General features: G+C 47.9%; 1 protein-coding gene across 1 annotated transcript in view; it reads left to right on the top strand.

Annotated features, from left to right (window-relative positions):
* MAGI1 (membrane associated guanylate kinase, WW and PDZ domain containing 1) overlaps nucleotides 1-7,505 on the top strand; it is a 566,477-nt gene that overhangs the window by 252,601 nt on the left and 306,371 nt on the right.

Genomic DNA, 7,505 nt, shown 5'->3' with positions numbered 1-7,505 from the left:
CCCCCCCCCCCCGCCCCCATACACACACAGGATCCAATTCTCGGCACAGGAGTGGGAGGAAACTCACATGGTGATGCTCACGTTTCTTTCAGAAATGTGGCCCCATGGAGGGCCGATGTGTTTGCGCCCGTGACACTTCTGCTGGCATTTATTAATTCAGTGAGGCTTTTCATGTCAGGTTACCATTGTGGAATTTAGATAAAATCTAGCTTTTATTATCCAAGAGTTCCACATCCTGGTGGAAAGAAGATGGGCCTCACGTCATTGGTTGTTTGCCCAGCTCCTCAACTCTTTCCAGGAGCTCTCACATCCAATAGGCCATTTCACCCTTTACCCCAAACAGCAGCAAAAGACCAGGTGAGGTGGGCAGTGGTGAGTAAACCTTGGTGAGAGCATTTACACCACAAGTTGCCAAACTCAGTTTCTTCATCTGCAGGGTGGGATACTCGCCCTGCCTCTGTGGCACAAGTAGGTTGAGAGTACTGTGGAGGGAGCCAGTGACGAGAGTAGGAAGGAGGGGGGAGAAGGGCGCATGGTCAGGAAACTTCACGGGGTAGATGGATGGGGAGGGCGCTTGGGGAGAAGAAAGAGCCCCGAGGTGAGAGGCACTGTGACAAGCAGGACATCAGAAGTTGTTGAGTGGGCTTCCCGCATGTTTTCCCCACAAGCCCCCTTGGCAATGATCACGTCTTTGTAAGCCCACTTCCTTAAAGAAAGCATAAGCAGACCACAGAGCCAGTGTGCAAAGATTTGATTCCATGTGTGTCCTCTGCTGCATTGTTTAGAACAACACGAATAAGAGCTGATCGTGTGAGTATATTCATATGTTTCCACATTTCTGTGCATGGGACCACTTTCCTCATCACTCGGAGTCCCCATTTGCCTCAACAGGTGAGGATTCTTAGAGCAGGAAGGCAGGAAGGAGCCAGTGTTCAACTTTTGTCTACCAAAGCAAGGCTCTCACATCCCATAAGCCTCCATGGCCGTTATCGAGAGCCAGTGGGCTGCGTGTCGGGGTCAGTAGAACCAGCCTGCCTGGTGCCGCCCAGCTCAGCTCGCTGTCCTGGCCTGGTATCCAAGCACCCCTGCTCTCAGCCACGTTCCTGTTTGGATGATAAGTTACAGGGACGTCCCTGCCACCGAGGACGGAGGGTGAGAGAGCCGAGCCCCCAGCCCAGTGCGGTGTGGGAAGGGGGAGGGCAGTTGATGTGTTCATGATGTTGCTCTCTCTCCAAGGTCAGCATTTCTGTGACTGTTTGGGGTGCTGGTGGGCATCTTAGCTAAAAGCCATAGGATTTTTGCCCTTATGATCCTTGAACCCTGGGAAGACTGCAGTGCCCGGTCTCCATGGAGACAGGCTGGCAGGGGCACAGTAAGAAGAGTGTAGTGGGCTTAGGCAGACAAGGCCCGAGAGAACCTGTTCATCCTGATTGTCTGGGCTCCCGCCTGGTGTGAACTGGAAGTTGGCACGTTCCTTGGGGAGGAGTCTAGGTTCTGAGGAGAAGGCCAGAGGACTTGCTGTGGGAGAGACTCGGGGACCTTAAGATCACAGCGCCCGTAGGCTGCACAGGGGTTGGTTGGAAGGTAGGACCGAGGCCCAGAGCGTTCACCAGAGTTTGGAAGAACTCAGGTAGGAGGGAGCTGGGAAGGGGGGACACAGGGCTCAGTCTGAGCCTGGAGAGCAGAGCAAATCCCCTGGGGTCGCCTTCAGAATCCAGCCCTGGGTAAGCCCAGGAGATCTGGTGCCTCATGGTGGAGAGCAGAGGACCAGGTGGCCAGCACAGCCCCAATCCCCACTGCCATCACATAAGCCTGCGGGCAGCTGGGTGTCTTCCTGGAACCAGCAGGGTTAGGGGCAATGCAGGGCGTGGAGTTGGCATTCTCATGAGTGAGATGGCTTCTTTTTTTTAAGCCCTAGCCAGCTTGGCTCAGTGGATAGAACGTTAGCCTGTGGACTGAGGGGTCCCAGGTTCGTTTCTGGCCAAGGACACATGCTTGGGTTGTGGGCTCGATCCCCAGTAGGGGGCATGCAGGAGGCAGCTGATCAATGATTCTCTCTCATCATTGATGTTTCTATCTCTCCCTCTTCCTTCCTCTCTGAAATCAATAAAATGAAATATATTAAAAAATAATAAAATAAAACATCTCCTGAGTTCTTACATGTGCCAGGCACTGCTCTATGTACTGGGGACACATTGGTAAGTAAAACTGGCACAACCCCAGCCTTTTTCGAACTTACATTCTGATGGCTTTTCTCAAGGACCTCACTTAGGCCATAAGAAATTAAAATTCTGTTAACAATAAAATAATACTACTCAGCCATAGGCGGGGACGGAAAGGAGGACTCCTAAGGCTAAGGCAGCGGTTCTCAACCTGTGGGTCGCGACCCCTTTGGCAGTCGAACGACCCTTTCACAGGGGTCGCCTAAGACCATCCTGCATATCAGATATTTACATTACAATTCATAACAGTAGCAACATTACAGTTATGAAGTAGCAACGAAAATAATTTTATGGTTGGGTCACAACATGGGGAACTGTATTTAAAGGGCCAGAAGGTTGAGAACCACTGGGCTAAGAAAACTGTAGAAAGTTGCGAAGCTGCATTCAGTCTTGCACTCTGAATAGTAACATTTAGAAATTTGCCACTGCAATCATAGAATTAGCAAAAAACTAAACATGTAAGAATAAGGGATGAGTAGGTAAATTATGGTATATCTTTGATAAAATACTCTGTGTTAATGATGTCATAGATTAATACTAATTAGAACAGTACTCACAATGTGTAGTGTAAGTCATAAAAAACTAGTTATAAAATAGCCCATAGTATTCTATTGCTTATTAAAATATTTAATGTATATTACATATAGTATGTTTTACAAAAATGGAATTATATGTTGTAAGTGTAGACATGTAGATGTATGTATACATTGTATGTGTTTTATATAACAAACAGGAAAGCCCACACATACCTGTATGCAGTGTGTTTAGACAGGTTAGTTGTATGTGGGTTCACCACTCTCTCTGATCTCTGTGGATCTAGCTGTCTTCTGATATTTCTCTTATGAATATATGCTGTTTTAGTTTAAACTAAAGGATTTTATAAACATGTTTAGTGCACAGCACTTTGGTGTTGTGTGTGGTGCTGGTGGAATTCTGGAAGGGAGGGTAGAGCGTGGGGTAAGGATCAGAGAGGCGGGCAGGGAGGAATGGGCTGTGTCTCGGTGGTTTTGGTGGAGGGAAAGAAAGAGAAAGGACAGAGAAGCGGACAGAGGAAGGGAAATGTGTGGCCCGGTGTGAAAGGGCAGGCGGAGTCTGTGAAGGGTGCCTAGTGACACCCGCCTGGGAAACGTCAGTCCTGAAATGACCAATATATTGTCTCTGGCAGGTTCATGTGAAAAGAGGGTTTCACTTGCTATGTTCTCCTCCTTAGTGCCGTGTCAGTTTCCAGGTTCCTCCACCATGTGTGTATGTGGATCCCATAATAATTTGACCTCGGTATGTACACAGATCATCCTGATCCCAGGCCACTCTGACTGACTATACCAGACTCAGGAAAACATGAAGAAATGTGAAGTCAAGGCTCATTACTGGCGCTTAGCTCAGGTGAACTGCCCAGAGACCTGCGACAGAAGTGGTTTGAAGGATAAAGAAAATACTCAACATTGCAACTGATCAGAGACCCATTCATCTCTCTCCCCTTCTGGACTCGTACATTGCGCAGAGAATGGTACCAGGTTCTCAGAATAATCCTTTTCTTCCCCCTTTTCGGGAGCTGTCTATTGGAACCAGCCCCAGTGCTCCTGGCAGCCTGGGAGCTTGTTCTGTCGTTTGAGTGCCTGGGCACAGCATTCTTAAGTAAAGTGCACCCACCAAATTCATGCCACATTTACACACAGCCTGTCAATTATCCATGATGGTGACCTCTTAAAAACACCTCGATGGAGTGTTAGATTCATAGGCTGGGAAGTCAGAGCTCCACGCGGAGTATGGAGGTACAGAGACTGTGCGGGAAGGTGTCATACAGTGTTCACAAAACCTCCAGAATACCTCCTTGTCCACTTGGTTAGACGGAATCGACTGCTGTAGCCGACACTTTGAAAATCTTCTTGCAGAGTTTCTTTTCAGTGACCGCCTTCTGCCATTGCGTTGTGGTGTATGTGGAGCTGGAGCTGACTCAGCCCGGTGGGCATGTGACCAAGCTTGGCCAATCAGGATAGAGGTCCATCCTCAGGGCCATTGCCATGAGCTCAGGAGTCAGGGTGGGATCCAGGCTGGCCACCAGAATCAGTACAATGACTTTTGCCAGACCTATTAATATTAAAAGGATTTCTGAGATCGAACGTTGTTGCTTGAAGCTGTGTGAAGCCACATGGATACCATTTACTAGTAGAGAGTGCTTACCTGAGGATAAAGCCAAGCAAAGCCAAGACGGAGAGAAAAGGTGCAGTATTATATTGTGTAAGACCGAGCACCATTGATACTTGGGGGTTGGATAATTTCTTGTTGTAGGGGGGTGTCTTAGGCATTGTGGGTTGCTTAGCAACATCCCTGGCCTCTACCAACTATATGCCAATAGCACCACCCCCATGGCACCAGACGAGATAATCAGACACGTTCCCAGGCATTGCCAATGTCCCTTGATGGACAGAATTGCCTGTAGTTGTGAACTACTGATTGAAACAACCAGGTCTGATTGGGCTTGAAGACAAGCCGAACTTTTGAGTTACTTGTACTGGTATTTAGTTTCTGTCCTTGCCATTTGTACGACTGCTTCTGCCTTCAGGTCTGCGACTAGAGCCAGGAAAGGGTCTCCTCTTTGAAGACGTATGTGATCCAGACAATTCAGCATCATCTCCCCATCATCTCTCTCCAGGTCCTCTGCCGAGGCCCTGCCACCCTGTGAGGGGACGTTCACACGCTTGGAGAGGAGGGCAGGGGCCCGCCACATCACTGATACATTTATGTTTTGCTTGAACTAGTTTGACTTGACTTTCAGTTACTGCAACTAAGAGTTACCAGCACAATGTTTGAAACCTGGTATTTGAAACTTCCTACTTAGTCGTGTTGCAGTTTTTAGAATCAGGTTTTTTTCTTACCCCCCAGCCTTTGACAGAAAGCCTGTACACAGTATCCCCCCAAGTGGACTCATTGAACGTGGGTTTCTTCTTCCCATTTGTCTCAGGTCCCAGGAGAAGAGTTATCAGAAACTCTGCCTCCTGCGTAGTTAGGCAGGACTCCGGGAGGCAGAAGGCAGAGATAGGAAGTGAACGCCCTGCACGGATAAGCAGTGAGTGATCTTGAAGAGCTGGGCTTTCGGAGCAGGTGGCAGGGACCTGTGGCAGCTCCCACTGCGCAGCCTGTGAACTGAGAGAGGCTGTCTGTGTTGGCCTAATTGCTGCTCTCGGTCCCTTTGTGTTGTGTGCATTGCACACGGAGGTAAGTGGCTGATCAATCAACCCCGGGTGGAGAAGAGTTTGTTTTTATTTTCCTTCTCAGAATGAACTATTTTTGTGTGTCTGCCTTGTGTGCTCTGGAGACTGGGTGTTCTGACAGGAGGTGGCACTCATCCCTTTGGGATGACAGGTCACTGGCCTGGGGCGTATCTGGCCATTCCTCCTTCCCTGTCCCCAGAGCCCTCCTGGATTCTCAGGCTGGTCCTGCGTCCATCAGGGTGGCGTCTGCTATGGCAGGCAGCCCTGAAGGCCAGCGCCAGGGGATGTCTTTCATGTAGAATTGTCCGAGGGAGCCTGGCTGGTTTAGCGCAACGAGTGTCCTCTTGGAACTCGCGTTGTGTGTTTGCAGGCGCTAGAGAACAGAGAGGCCTGAATCTCACATACGTGTAATTGGAACGCAGAACTTTCTGGAAGCTCTGCTCTCACAAACTGCTTCGAGCGCCTGGGTCGCCAAAGGGCACCCCAGCTGACATGGAGCGGCCCTGGCTTTAGTTTATGAAATTTACAATCCAAACCGTAATGAATTCTGCAGCCTAAACTTTTCCTGCTTTTTTATTTAAGCAGCACAAAGTCTTGGTTATAAAACAGAGTGTTTGCCTATAATGAGCACATAAATATTTCATCGATGCAATTATCTTTGACGTGATATTACTCCACAGCATGGGGAGTGCCGGGGAGAAGGGATACATTCGCCTCCTTTCTCCAGGTGATTTTTTTAAAAACCAGAATGTGTGTCTGAAACTGGTTCCTGTGTACATGTCTCTGTACCTGCCATGTTTTCCCCCTGGAATGAGCACATGATCCTGGAGGAAGTGGCAGTGAGCGGAGGCAGGGCTGCTTTTTGCTGTCAGGCTGAAATAGACAAATGCTGGTCCAGTAGGGATTTCCTAATTCCCAGCAGACAATTAAAAATGAATTTCAAATTCTGAGCTTTCGCCATATGTAACGAATTAGCAAATTCAACTTACACCTTTGCTCTGTAAAAAAATTGGCTGGGAGAGAAGGGAGAAAATACTACAGGGGACCGAGAACTCCTTTATGACCTGGCAAGAACTGTATCTGCTGCCTGGGCACTTTTTACTTGGGTTACACAACATTTTTATCATCTGATAAAAGTGATATGTCCTTGACAAAGTGTCTTTTTGCAAAGCATTAGTGATTAAAACTTACCAGTATGAGATGATTTTTCTTTCTAGAGAAGTCTGCATTTTCAGAGTGAATCTACGCACGATATATCATATTTGCAGATTTGCCACCCTCTTTGGTTTTATTGTTCTCTCTCTCTCTCTCTCTCTCATCATCATCATCATCATCATCATCATCATCATTTTCCTCCTCCTCATCTTTTATCTTTTTCACCATCCTGTGTGCTGATTCTAAACCTGAGCCTATGGTCACAGTTCTTTCTGGCTTTGTGGGAAAACAAAACATTATAAATACCTTTAATCTCCAGTGGTGAAAAACAAGATACATTTTCAGGCTCGGTGTAATCGTGAACAGAGATCTGGCATGATTTAGATTGGTGGTGTGTGTAGTGTGTGTGTGTGTATGTGAATTTCATGGCGAGGGTACCTACAAACTGCCATTAAAAGAAATTACTCTGTCAGGGAGGAAGTGCCTGAAGACTCACCTGTAGAAGCCTAAGTTAAGGGTCACTGGTTCTCGAAGGACACTCTTAGGATCTGGCATTGTATTCTACTTATGAGCTAATAAGTTCGCCTTCTGTGTTTATGGTGACAGAAAACATGAGGCTCTTGGGTCAGAGATAAAAGACTAAGCACTCCCAACACAGAAGGCAGAATGAGCATCATTGTGTGTCTGCTTTCAGGCTCCCTAAATCCCAAGGGGTGATGCAGAGGGGCCCTGGGGATACTGTGCGCACTGGGTGTGCTTTGAGGCTGAGGAATGCTGAGCTTGGGGAATCCACTTATTTGATGGCAAACCTGCTCTTTGCCCTGGAGGGAACCTTGACTTTATCTCTGAAGATTGCTCACTGCAGACACAATTCTGGGTGATGGCCTAGGCAAAGAGCAGTCTGGCTTCCCTTCCT

The sequence above is a fragment of the Myotis brandtii genome, unplaced genomic scaffold (assembly GCF_000412655.1).
Source record: "Myotis brandtii unplaced genomic scaffold, ASM41265v1 scaffold140, whole genome shotgun sequence".
Lineage (NCBI taxonomy): Eukaryota > Metazoa > Chordata > Mammalia > Chiroptera > Vespertilionidae > Myotis > Myotis brandtii.
This window is presented reverse-complemented; position numbering and strand designations above follow the sequence as displayed.